The sequence below is a fragment of the Cuculus canorus genome, chromosome 3 (assembly GCF_017976375.1).
Source record: "Cuculus canorus isolate bCucCan1 chromosome 3, bCucCan1.pri, whole genome shotgun sequence".
Taxonomy (NCBI): Eukaryota; Metazoa; Chordata; class Aves; order Cuculiformes; family Cuculidae; genus Cuculus; species Cuculus canorus.
Window position 1 is genome coordinate 15,198,191 of NC_071403.1, and position 13,892 is coordinate 15,212,082.

Genomic DNA, 13,892 nt, shown 5'->3' on the forward strand with positions numbered 1-13,892 from the left:
GTGCATATCAAGGTATCTGCCCAGCTGCACCTGCTGCATCAACGTGCTCGAATGTGTATTAGTTAGCACAGAAAGTTGGCAGAGGAATAGGGAATTTTTCACCTTAAGGTCAGAATGAAAGCAGGCTGCTAATGATTTAACGCCGTTATGGTCTGATAGTTCAGCAAGAACGTGTCTCTCTCTATTGCTGTCAGTTGACACGTGTCTTCATTGGAAGAAACACTCTTCTCAGTGACATCCTTTTTACAGGACCACTAGGTAGCAGGCATCTGCCTTAGCTGGCTGAAAGTTAGGTGTCCTGGATAAGCCGGTTGCTGGGCTTCCTCTGTAAGCCATGGGGAGAGGGATTTTCAGAGTGATTCATGCTGTTCTAAGATATGTGTCTAAAATAGATGAGATGACTCATCCTCTGGAAGTACCTGCCACTCTGCTGACGGTGGAGGGAGACCTAGATGACTAACTTACCCTAGATAGCTAAATTCTGGGCTGGTAAGTGATAACAGAGAGAGCTGAACACCACTGTCTTTTTCTTTGAATGGAAAGAGGCTCAATTAGGTAGTCATGAAAAAGTCTGTAAGACCATCGGGCGGGCATGCAGTATATTCTGAAAAAGAGGTGGACCTGCATTGCTGTTCCTCTGCATCTTTCATAAATATGTTGATTTTATTTTTTGCTAAATTAATCTATGTCAAGGTGAGGAAAAGAAGATGTTTCTTCACCTTAAAAATCCCACTGGAAAGCGATAACTGTTATCTGCATTACACAGAAGTATGAAGCAATGGGCATGTTATTTATTCTGCATCAATTTCCATTATTGAAAATGCTTTGTATTTGTACCGGTGGAACTGGATGTAAAATCCATTACACTTTGTGTTTATATACTAAAAGGTTGTTACCATGTATCTGCTTAAGCAGAGCATGGACTTTGAAGAGCAGGGGAACCTACACAACGTTAACTTTGCTATCTATTGGTTACTGCTTCAGGTGCACTTTTTTGCAGAGCTCACAAAAATTAAACTTTGAATTCATCAATATTTAATTAAAGCCCATCACTTTGGCCAATTTGAAAATTATGAAGTCTCAATGAATGTTCAAGTGGTATTCGCAACATCTGATTTTAGATACTGAACTAGGTTTCTAAATAAGGAGTCTAGCACCTTCTATAATCAGCGCAGAAGAGTTGGCACCTCCAGGGAACAATCCAGAGCTGTGAAGGTAAGCAGGAAGTTAGCACTCTGGTTGCCCTCCAAAGGACTTACAGTGATGCCTCGCAGGAGTGAAATAACCTCTGAGATACTTATCCCTATTTATTTACTGTGGAGAAAGTCTAGCCTGCTTTCATCGTGGTTAAAGTGGGCAACATGAATACTTCCCATATTTCCTGCCATAAATTTTAGGTCAGTAATGCATTGTCAACTCAGAGCGGAATATTTTTCTGAATACCTTTAGAATGTATTTCTAAATGTCAGGCTTTGCTTGCATTTAAGGTGGCTGCTGCACGGTTAATGTATGTAGTATGCTCAATAATGTCAACATAGTAGGATGTAGTGTTTTAGGAGCATCGTAGAATCATAGAATAATAGAATCATAGAATGGTTTGGGTCGGAAGGGACCTTAAAGCCCATCCAGTTCCAGCTCCCCTGCGTGGACAGGGACACGTCCCACCCAACCAGGCTGCTCAGTCAGGGAAGAGTCAAGAGAAGTCACAGAACAAAGACCAGCCTTGATCAATCTTCATTGCACACAGAGAGAAAACAGCACAATAGAGGATATTCTGTTACCACCTGGGAGGGGGGTGGGGTGGGGTTGTGAGGAGTTTCCAGAGTTTCAGGGAGAAAGGGAGCTATGTTACAAAAGGCAAACAACAATTCTAAGTGCTGTACACCAGGTATTGTCTTACAGAATTGCCTTAATATTGTAACCGTAACAAATACTGAAGGAGTTCACTGAAGACAACAAACAACCTTGAGTCTGTTGGATGAGTTCAAAATCTATTCTTTTGGTAAGTTTTGTTTTGAAGACAAAGGAAGGTAAAATTGCAAAGGACACAAGGGTATATCCAGGGGAACAAGAACATCATTTATAGTCACCAGAGTTGTTTGATGAGGCTCACTTGCTAGATACCTGATAACAAGCAAGACCAATCTGTCACTGTATGCTCCCATAAAAAAGATTTGTCTATAATAGGGAGCATTAAGCAGGGTAATGGAAATTACTTGAGCAGCTACTGAATTAATTTTCATTTTAAACAGTCTTTTATTTAAAGATAACAACTGACTGGACAGCATGGTAAGTTTTATATCTGAGTGCATCTCTTAAAAAGGACTCTGAGAAGTTTGCTGGTTTAGCATGCAAACCTGACTGTGCTGTCAGCTAACATCTCACTTACGTGGGACAACACTTCAAGTCTTGCATAGTGCAGGTAGGACTCCATTGTGGACTCATGAAATCATTAGCTCATACAAGCAGCTGTTATTTAATAGAGAAATGTAATTGTTTCTCCAGAGGGTGATGAATGTGATTCCTTATATTTGATCTTTTTTGTACCAGACGAATACTGCTGTTTCTAGCTCAGAAGACTTTTTGGCAAATCAAAAGGAAACTGCTAGTTTGGAGCATTTCTGTCAGTTTGAAATCCCCAAGCTGTAGCTTTGAGCTCAGCAGTGAGTGCTCTGCAGTAGTACCAAGAGAGCTGAAATAATCAACAATGGAAACCTTTTATCTCATGTCTGAAATCCATAGCTAGAAAGAGAATGTATATATAAATATTTCTCTTTAATATTTCACATAGTGCTTCCACTTAAGAAGTTTGCAGTCCTTTCACCAACAGTGGACATAAGCCAAACCAAGCCACAGGATTAATCATAAATAATTTACATGAAATCCCTCTACTAAGATATCCCACAATTTCATAAAGAATGAACACATGTTCTGAGAATTCATAAGGATTGCTAAAATTAGCTTGCTTTAACACGCCTGGGAAGAACACACGAAGCTGCTGTTGCAGTTTTTCTGACATAGCTGATCATGTTGCTCGCTGTCACAACAATTTAACGCTCTTTTTATTTTCTTTTTTTTTTTCTTTTCTTAGAGCCACTTCCAGATTAAGAAAAAAAATATGCTAAAAATTCTGAACAATGTTGACTGATAAAGGCGTAGAACAACTATTGCTGCAATAAACAGGATTAGTTTTGGATTACTTTCTCGACAAAGACTCTGCAGCAGTGCCTTACTCCTCCTTGCTGAGAAACGTCAACCCTTTCGGGTCTCCATGGTTATCTCACAGACTGAAAAGTAAAAGCATTCTGGGATGATTATATAAAAACTTGTAAAGGGTAAGTGCAAACTAAAAAAACAGTGTTTGAGGGCTAAACAGTGCATTTTCAGTGGCCAAGTCTGTATGTGTAGATTGCTGGAGAGATGAATCGGAGCCTTAAACTGTGCAGCATGGGGTGGACCCTGGTTTGGGGAAGGTATAGAACAAATTCATTAGTGTATCTTTGAATGTGAACTTACCAATTTGATTAAAGCAACAAGAAATAATAATTAGGTGGATTGTATTTGGAAACTACACCAGTGGTTTAATTATTAAATTTAAACATCAGTAAAGCACAAAATAATCAATATTCCTAAAACACCTGTACAAAGAAGATTTAAGAACATAGTTCAGACTAGGATTGCGTATGACTGAGCATACCATTAAAAGCTGTGGAAGGGTGGATTTTTGCCATGTTCTGTAAGTGTAAGATACATAAATTAGAATTGCTTAGGGACAGTGTTGCTTACATGAATCACGTCTCTGCTGTGTTTTGTTTATGAATAAATATACTTGGTGTGACTACTCTTGTCTCACAGTGATCTCAAATAGCTGAAAATACCTTGTATGCAATGACTTGCAGATATATAATATCCATAATCTGTGTTTCTCAATATTGATTATAGGTATTTTATGTTAACAGATAACTCAAAGCAGGGAGGATGGAAGTACACTGAAGAAAGGCTTAATATTGATGTGGACAAATAGGATCAGTTCAGGGGCAAATTCATCGTACTGCTCTGTTTAGATGATATTTCTTATCTAAAACATAGTATGAGGAATGGATAGTGGTACTTAGGTTAAGCATGAGTCAACAATGTTTTGTTACTATGAAAAAGTAAACATGCTGCCAAGACATGAAATTTCAAATATTTAAAAGACTTAAAAATAGAAAGAGAATGACCTGTCCTCTGGGCTAATGGGAGTAGGAAAATATAAAATGGGTTTAAATCATAGGAAAATTTCAGGCTAAATAATATCATGATGTTATTTTTGCTAGGCATATTGAAAGCAGTGGGACTGTGGAGGCTTCTCTGCCTGCCTGTTTATGAGCTGGTCAGGCAAATATCTGTCAGATATAATAGATGCTGCCTTGGGACTAGATACATCTTTCGGTTCCTACCAGTTCTGGACTCTATTATTCAATATGGTAATAAAACTTCCCAAGTAGTTTCATGCAAATATGCATAAAGCTACGATTGAAAGGGAGTGAAAAGTCTTAGACACTGAGCACTGCATGAGATATGCAATTTTCCTCCAACATAAAATCTACTTCTCTTTTCAATGAAGTAAATAGTCAAGCTTCTAATTTAGCTTTGATTTCATATTGTCATCTCTCCTTTCACTCCTTCACAATATCTCATCCAACCCACACATTCCTGTATCAGAAAAATACTTCGCCACCTTCCTCCTCCTCGGTAGGTTGGGACAACACAGAAATGGAAACAGACATTGCCATGGACTGCAAATTCAATTCAAGTTGACAATATGATGCTGCTGTTGAAAAGGCAAAGCTTGTTCTGTAGTATATTAAATAAACGTCATATGTAAAACACTGGATGCAATTGATCTACCCTGACTGGCCTCAGCTGGGCTATACAGGGCAACACACCATTAGAGAAAATCCAGCAGACAACCAAAGTACAAACATTTCAGAAAATACAACCTGTAAGAGACAGCAGGATGTGGTATAGAAAGGGGGAGTGGGGAACTCTCCCTCTCATTTAGGTGTCTGACTCACACTTTAGCTGTATTTGTTTAGTGAAGAGTATATAGTGTTCAATGAGATATATGAAATGTATATCTATGTATATAAAGAATGCTCAAAAGAGAAGGACATTAACTCTTCTGGTCTGTAAGGAGCTGTTGGAAAAGCAGGAGATGTCACTAAAGGTAGAAGGGTAGCAATGTACTTCTTTATCAAAACCTACATTCATAGAATCATAGAATCACAGAACCATAGAGTCATAGAATCATAGAATTATAGAATGGTTTGAGTTAAAACGGACCTTAAAGATCATCTAGTTCCAACACCCCTGCCATGGGCAGGGACACCTTCCACTAGATCAGGCTGCCCAAGGCTCAGGAGAAGGGCTTCTGTGCGAAGCAAGGCAAGCTCCATTGTGTTGCTTCTTCCTTAACATTTCTATAGGAAAGTTTTAGAATTAGATTACCTGAATATCTTTCAGAGTTGGTCTTGATATGCTGAATATTGTTCTCAACAGATCCATCCCAATTTTGGGACATTTCCAAACCTGAATTTCTGCACTTTCTGTTATTTAATAAAGTTTGCTCTTGGTGTTTGCAATCAACTTTTTTTTCCCTTGCTTTTGTTCTCTCACTGTGTCTAGAATATCTAAAGCAGTGGAAAAGAAGCCTCCAGAAAGTTGGTGCCAGCACTGCTGTATAGTGCTCTTATACTTGATTGCTATCAGAAAATGTAGCAGAGCATCTCACACACAGAAGTTTTGTGGAAGAGTTTCCCTGATAGGATGCCATATGCTGCTATTATTAGGAGTGGCTGGATGCATGCACTGTTTTCTTCACCTGGGACTTGGTGAAGGGTTGTTGCCCCTGTTACACACAAACCAGGAGGTTTCCTAAGGCAGTTCATACTTCACTTCTTTCATTTATGGCCCCAGTATGCCTATGATTAGACTGCAAAATGAGAGTATGCATGAAATATATACTTCTACACTAGCTCACTGGTCCAAGATACTTTTACCAAGTCACAGTCGAGATGAAAAAGAACCTGAGGGACAATTTAAAGAGGGGCTGTTTAAGGAAGGTCAAATGTGTTTTATATTGCTGAGCCTTCAGTCAGGATAGGCTGAATTTTGCTGGGTGTCATAGAAGCACATAAGTCTTAATTTCCATCTCAAAGTGCCTGAGTTTTGTCTGACTCTAATCTCTGCTTATCTGATGATAATGCCATTTGCTAAAAAGAAAGGCACCGAGAAATCATAGAATCATAGAATCACCAGGTTGGAAAGGACCTACTGGATCATTGAGTCCAACCATTCCTAACACTCCCTTAAACCATGTCCCTAAGCGCATTATCAACCCGTTCCTTAAACACCTCCAGGGAAGGTGACTCGACCACCTCCCTGGGCAACTGTTCCAGTGCCCAGTGACTCTTTCTGTGAAGAATTTTTTTCTGATATCCAGCCTGAACCTCCCCTGGCGGAGCTTCAGGCCATTCCCCTTGTCCTGTTCCCTGTCACTGGGGAGAAGAGGCCAGCTCCCTCCTCTCCACAACCTCCTTTCAGGCAGTTGTAGAGAGTAATAAGGTCTCCCCTCAGCCTCCTCTTCTCCAGGCTAAACAACCCCAGCTCTCTCAGCCGATCCTCAGAAGACTCATTCTCCAGCCCCCTCACCAGCTTCGTTGCTCTCCTCTGGACACGCTCCAGAGCCTCAACATCCTTCTTGTGGTGAGGGGCCCAGAAATGAACACAGTACTCAAGGTGCGGTCTCACCAGTGCCGAGTACAGAGGGAAAATCACCTCCCTGGACCTGCTGGTCACACCATTTCTGATACAAGCCAAGATGCCATTGGCCTTCTTGGCTCATGTTCAGTCAGCTGTCAACCATTACCCCCAGGTCCTTCTCCTCTGTACAGCTCTCCAGCCACTCTTCCCCCGGTCTGTAGCACTGCATAGGGTTGTTGTGCCCCAAGTGCAGGACCCGCATTTGGTCTTGTTGAACCTCATGCCATTGGTCTCGGCCCAGCAGTCCAGCCTGTTCAGATCCCTTTGCAGAGCCTCCCTACCCTCCAGCAGATCCATGCTTCCACCCAGCTTAGTGTCATCTGCAAACTTGCTGAGGGTGCACTCAATGCCTTCATCCAGGTCATTGATAAAGACATTGAACAAAGCTGGACCCAGTACTGAGCCCTGAGGAACTCCACTTGTGACTGGCCTCCAGCTGGAGTTAACTCCATTGACCACCACTCTCTGGGCCCGGCCATCCAACCAGTTTTCAACCCAGGAGAGTGTACGCCTGTCCAGGGCAGAGGCTGACAGTTTCTGAAGCAGAGTGCTGTGAGAAACTGTGTCAAAGGCTTTACTGAAGTCCAAGAAGACCACATCCACAGCCTTTCCCCCATCCAGTAGTCGAGTCACTTTGTCATAGAAGGCGATCAGGTTAGTTTGGCAAGATCTGCCTTCTGTAAACCCATGTTGACTGGGCCTGATCACCCAAATGCCTATTGGATGTTATATATATACTAATAGAGAGGTGTTGCAGTGTAGAAGCTGTCTCCAAACAAAAGGGAATAGAACTGACCTCATATGATATCTTTCAGATCCAATGCAGTTTCCACATACCTCACACCACTAACACTCCCTTAATCCACTCGGTAAAGATCCTTCCAGACCAAAATGACTCAGGATTTTGCACAGCTCTTCAGTGTAATCAGAGGAGTTTTGAGAGCATTGAAAACCACTGCAGAATGAAAGGTTTGGGTTATTAGCATTCTATAGATTGGGGAGCAGGTTTGGAGGTTGCTTTTTGTGTGAACTTTGTTTCCCCTAATAAATAAGCTATATTTATTTACATAAGCTGTATTTATATAAACTAACACCTACTATTTTTTTTTCAAAGTTCATTTTACCAGCATATATGTTATATAGGACATTAAAGTGGATTTGCGTTCCTTTATTAAGGAAGGATGTTGGATTACCAAATGTTACACTTTAAGTGTCCCCTTCCTATTCTAAGCAATGTAGGGGTTGTTTCTATTTGAACAGCAGTATCTCAAGGAACTCTTTTGTACAAGGAATAAATATTTGAATTAAAGGCTGAAGTATGTGCAGTCAGTGATGTCTGTGAAACAGTATTGGAAACCTGTCATTAGTAAAAAGTTTTCAAATTTGAGAATTTTAATTGCTTTTCTCAATTTCCTGTGAAACAAAAGGAAAAAAATCTATGTGTAAGTGACAGTGAACTCATCTTTTAAAATAATCATCAATTTTCTCGTTAGAAGTTCTTGCCTGGATTTTTAGAGGATTCTTCTGAAAATATCATTTATCTCCTATTGAACAGTAGATTCCTCGAAATAATTGCATTCTGCCTGAATTTGCATCTTTCTCATCTAATCTATCAAGAAGCATCTTTCCATTATTCTCAATCTCAATTTCATCTGGATTTTAATTTCACAATAATAATAATAATTAAAAAAAATCATTCTTCTTGTTAACTTTAAGTAGCTGCTGTCTGATGTCTGAAGATAAACAAAACGTCCACAGATAAATTTGTAAATCTGGTTTCTGGTGTTTGTTCCTTTTTATTTTCTGATCCATCAGTGGCTTTGTTTGTGCATACTTTATAAACCTCAATTCAACATGCTGTCTAAAGGAAAATGAGATTTGCATTTTCTTCTCCCAGTTTTTTTCTGTTCTCTGCTTCATGACTGTTACTTCAGAAACTTTTGAATCTAGTGCCCCTTGTGAACCAAATTTGAGAAAGGAAAAAAATTTGAGGTAATTTTCTACAAGTTTCAGGAATGAAGATGCTCAGGGAGGGCAGCTGTCTTGAGTTACTATGAAGGAAAGGGTGTGTATAAGAGGATTCTTTAATTGGAGAAGCCACATGAGACCTCAGACCTGAGAGACATATCTGAAGGATACCGGACTCCATGGATTCCAGTAGATTTCATGACATGGTTATTTATTTCAGTGGAACTCTTCAAAATGTTTGAAAGACAATACTCCAAGTAATATACAAGTGAGAAGACTGTAAAATAATATGAAACTATGGCACAGCCTCTAACAAAAACTGTGATACAAATTGTAAGTCCTTTATCATTTATGTCTTATATTGAACTAGTGTACCAACACTAAAGGGACAGTAGAACTAAATAGGGCTATTGCCATCAGTGGCTTACAGAGGTGGAAATTTAATGGAAGTGTGTAGTCCTGAGTCATAGTTACAGTTTGCAGTGATAGAATATGGGATCCTATCATTCTCTTGGATGTTAAGTGGATCTGGTGAATTTTGAAAGACATACTGCATTATTCTCAGTAATTCATTTAATGGATAAGAAAAATATATGTCAGCTCTTCTAAATGTGTTCTCCTGCAGAGCACTTCTAAATGCTAGAGTTTAGGAATTCCTTATCTGTGGCCTGGAGCTGCAAAATTTGATGTATCTTTGCTCTTGGTTATGAGACCAGGAGTATTGATCCAAGATGGGAATCCTTGTGACATGCAGCCAAATTCAGTGAAAGTTGTTGCAGAGACCTGCAAGTTACGAGATATGTATGAGGAAACAACACAGAGCAGCAAAAGAGTTCTGTAGTGTTGATGGTATAACTGGACATGATATAGTGTGTTTAGGTCTCGGTGAGTCAATGTCCTGAAGGTCTTGACAAGTTGGAGGGTATGCAACAGCTTGGAAGTGGAAGAAAGACAGTAGAAGATTGTACTTTTACAGTTTGGCTATTTAATGGCCAAAACTCCGTGAAGGCATGATAACAATTATAAATACTTAAATGGTGTACAGAAAGAGAATTAATAGCATCTAGGATCTAGGATCTAGGATCTAGGATCTAGGATATAGAATTGAGAATGAGATGAAGAAAAATTAAATTGATCAGTTCTAGAACTCGATTCCTGTGATGTTAAATTTCCTTCCTGCAACATCCCCCTCAGGGAAGAGGAGGAAGCCTCCTTCTATGGAAAAACACCAGTAAATGGCCATTAGTGAACAATCCTATAAAAATGTAAGGTGTAACTCATAACAAATTCCTAGTTTAACAACAGGTAACCTAGAAGGAACTAAAGTGACAATATTGTTTGCTCTACTCTGTAGTGGACAGGACATTCTTGAAGCAATTCAATCACAGAATCACAGAATCACAAGGTTGGAAAGGACCCATTGGATCATCGAGTCCAACCATTCCTAACACTCCCTAAACCATGTCCCTAAGCACTTCATCCACCCGTTCCTTAAACACCTCCAGGGAAGGCGACTTGACCACCTCCCTGGGCAGCCTGTTCCAGTGCCCAATGACTCTTACTGTGAAGAGGATGATTGGATTAAATTTCATTCTTCTACATTTCTTCTATGATATGATTTTTTTCTTAAGTGTGAACTCACGGACAGATTAATGTGTTGCTTTCTCCTCAAATATCTAAATATCCTCTCCATCCTAACTGCAATTCACTTTCATGTCTCAGTAGCCCTAATGTGGAGCTGCATTTGCCTAGACGTGGGTGCTCAATTCTACTCTATTTGGGATACATACATTTGCTTGAACCTAACCCACATCTTTCCCCTCCTTTAAACAGGTCTGTGAAGAATGTTGCTGTGGCACCTATGAAAAATTGAAGCGACAATAGCTAAATTGTGTAACAACAGATGCACTTTTCAAAAAAAAACTTTTAAGCTTATCACTAAATGTCCACTTTATGTACTTATCTCTTTTTAACCATTCTTGTCCCCTGTCAATTTACTCCTCACACACGCCTACTGCTCCTGTTTCAAATTACCATTTAGAAACAAATTGAATTTTACATGCATGGAGGTGCAGAGCCCTGCAGTAATGCTTGCAGTGTGAAAGGCAAGGCCCGACTGAGAGGCTCTCTAACATACCAGGAGAAATTTGCAAAATAAAAAAGATTTCAGGATTGAAAACAGAGGTGATAAATTATTTGAAGGAAAGGCTCCAAGCACCATGTGTTTGTGCAGCATCCAGTAAGGTATCACCTCGATTATGCCCGGAGCTCTTGAGTCCTGTTATTGTATGTGACAACCTTAGGATGTATTATTTTATTTATAAAAGATACAATTTTTCCCTTTTTCACTTTCTTGCCATGAACATCTTTCTTTTATCTTTCCTCAACCTAACTAAAGTTTTCTTCGCCTTCTATGAATATGTATCTTCCTACATATCATATATTAATTTGGAAAAGGAAAAGATAATTATAAAGAATTAAATAAACAAAAGACCCTAGTTTTGAATCAACAAAGCCATAATACTCAGTATTCCAGGGTTGAACCCAACAATTCATCTTCAGTAGCTCCTAGGACTTACACCAGCTCTAAAATAAATGGGCACAGTCCCAAATACTGAGGCTGACTTGTTATCTCTATATGTACTTTTCAGATAACAGACATTAAATAATTCACTATACAAAGTCTTATTTCAATTAAAATGGTAAAACTGATAAAGAAGTTTTCTTTACTTTTGGGAACACATCTCTGGCTTGTAATTGCATTAATTACAAATACACAGTTGAAAAGTTATTCAAATGCAAATTTTCTTAATGAGAAGAAAGCAACTGGGAGTATAATTTTTAGTTGTTGCAGTTAATGAAAGTATTTGATTTTGTTTTAATTGCACTTTTAATAAAATAAAGTGCTCTCACGCTGATGAGATTTCACTAATACAGCATCATCTAACAGCAGTGCTAGAACTTCCAAAGGTTGCTGATGGTGGATAGACCAGCCAGCACTGGGCTCTCTGGAGATAAGTGAAGCAAACAGCACGTTCCTGGGCTGAGCTGTACGTGGTGAGGTGCTGATCTCTGGCTAACAGCAGTGTACCAAAGAATGGCACTGAATTTAAGCACTGGGAAAGCAATTTATGCCTTAAAAATAAAAGCAGATGAGTAAATATAGTGATGTCTGGGCCCCGCTGTTTTCATAACTTCGAAACGCTAAGGAGGGAATTGGGAGAACCATTTGGAGAATGTCTGGTCCAGAGTGTCTTCATTGTTTTCAGTGCAAGTATTATGAAAATATCTACACACGAGATCTGTAAGTGTGACCAAGTTTTAATTAAAAACGAAATAGAAATTAAGCATAAGTAGGAGACAAATCTTTGCCTTATTCTGTTTGCTTGCTTGTTTTGAAATACATTTGTGGACTGCAAGAAAGTAATTTCATAGCAAGTGATGTACTCTCATATGAGCAGCTAGTGTTTACAGCTCACATATTGAAGAATACCAACGCAGTCCACCCCTCTGTGCATGAGACAGGGTCAGCTATGCCTAAGCCATTCCTTATAGAAGATTGTTCCACCTTATCTTTAGAAACCTTTGGTGATGGTGGCTTTCATGCATGGAGTGAAGCTTGGTGCACTCCCATTCTCAACGAAGTTATCATGATACAAAAAGTAAGGAAAGCTTTCTAAAACACTTTTCAACCTTATGGAAAGAATTTACATCTTGTAGGCTATGCCAAGAAAAGCTGGGGATGTTTTGTTTCCTTGAAGAGAAGTTGATTTGAGTTTTTTTAACCTTCAAGTGGCTGATACTACAAAAGTGCTTAGACTTCCCTAAAGATTTCCTAATATTTTACCCTACACTGTTAAGTAATTGCAGTAACTTCTCTTCAAAAGTATCAAAATGGATTTCCCTCCTTCCCCAAGCTTCATACATCAGTTTTGTTTCTATTCTAAATTATTATAAAAAATAACCAAGTATATAAATATTAGTGGATTACTCTTTAACTTTTCAATCTAGCACATGAGAGTGTATCTCTGAGGAAGGGTGATCACTTGGAAAAACAGGAACCAAAACCCTGGTGGCTTGGAGACAGCATCCTGCCCCTCTTCACCCTTCAGTCTGGGAGGGTTGGAGGAAAAAGGATGGTTTATGTTTAGCAAATTCCACCACTGCAAGAGCCTCCTGGTACCCATGAGAGTTACCCATGAAATGCCAGTGGGTTACATTTCCTCACCTGTGAATTCAGAATGCCAAGCTTTCAAACTGATTTTGCAAGTTAAAGAAAGAGTGAGTTCCAGAAAGGCTTGGGCTATTTGCAGGTAATTTAGGAATGGTAAAAAGACAAGATGAATCAAATAAACAGGAATGTTTTTATTTAACTCTAATTATAATTAACGTAGTTGAAGGTGTGATAAAAGGTTCCTATAATAAATCTCAGCTGTTTGCATCATATATAATGAAGAAATCTAGTTAATTTTAGCATATTAATAGAGTATAATTTGTTATAAAGCCAGAGTATTAATTTTATAATTTTTTTTCAAAGAAGCAAGTATTTCAGAGGTACATACATGGCAAATTAATTTTTCATAGATATTATGCATAAATGCAATCTAAAGAAAGAACATGCATATTTAAAGTGAATAGATTCACCATAGAATTGTGCTAAGCTTTCACCTGCTGTTAGTTTTCCTCTGAGATAAATACACTACTAAGTAACCAAACAAGCACATCTAAGCACATCTTCTCAGGATGGAAAAGAGGATTTTAAGATTAAAACTTGACGGATTTTGAGGCTAAGCAGCAACTTATAGAAGCCCACAGAGATCTCTCAGATAAATTAAACAGAATCCAATATGTGAGGCCACTCACAAGACAATCTCCATGTTTTACAAAGGAAAGATAAGGGTTATGGGAGCAAAGTAGAGGGTGAGGTGAAAGCAGGAAGGATGGGATATCATCCTGGGAAAGGAAAGAGGATATAGTGAAGTTCAGGTCAGAGAGGAATGAAAGGACTGAGCAGGAAGAGGTATAGGGCGCAACAGGTGTGGGGTCTTCCCATTTTCTTCCCATGCGTGTGAATAAAGGAAATCTAGGCAGCATTTCACCTTTATCCCACAGAAACTTAT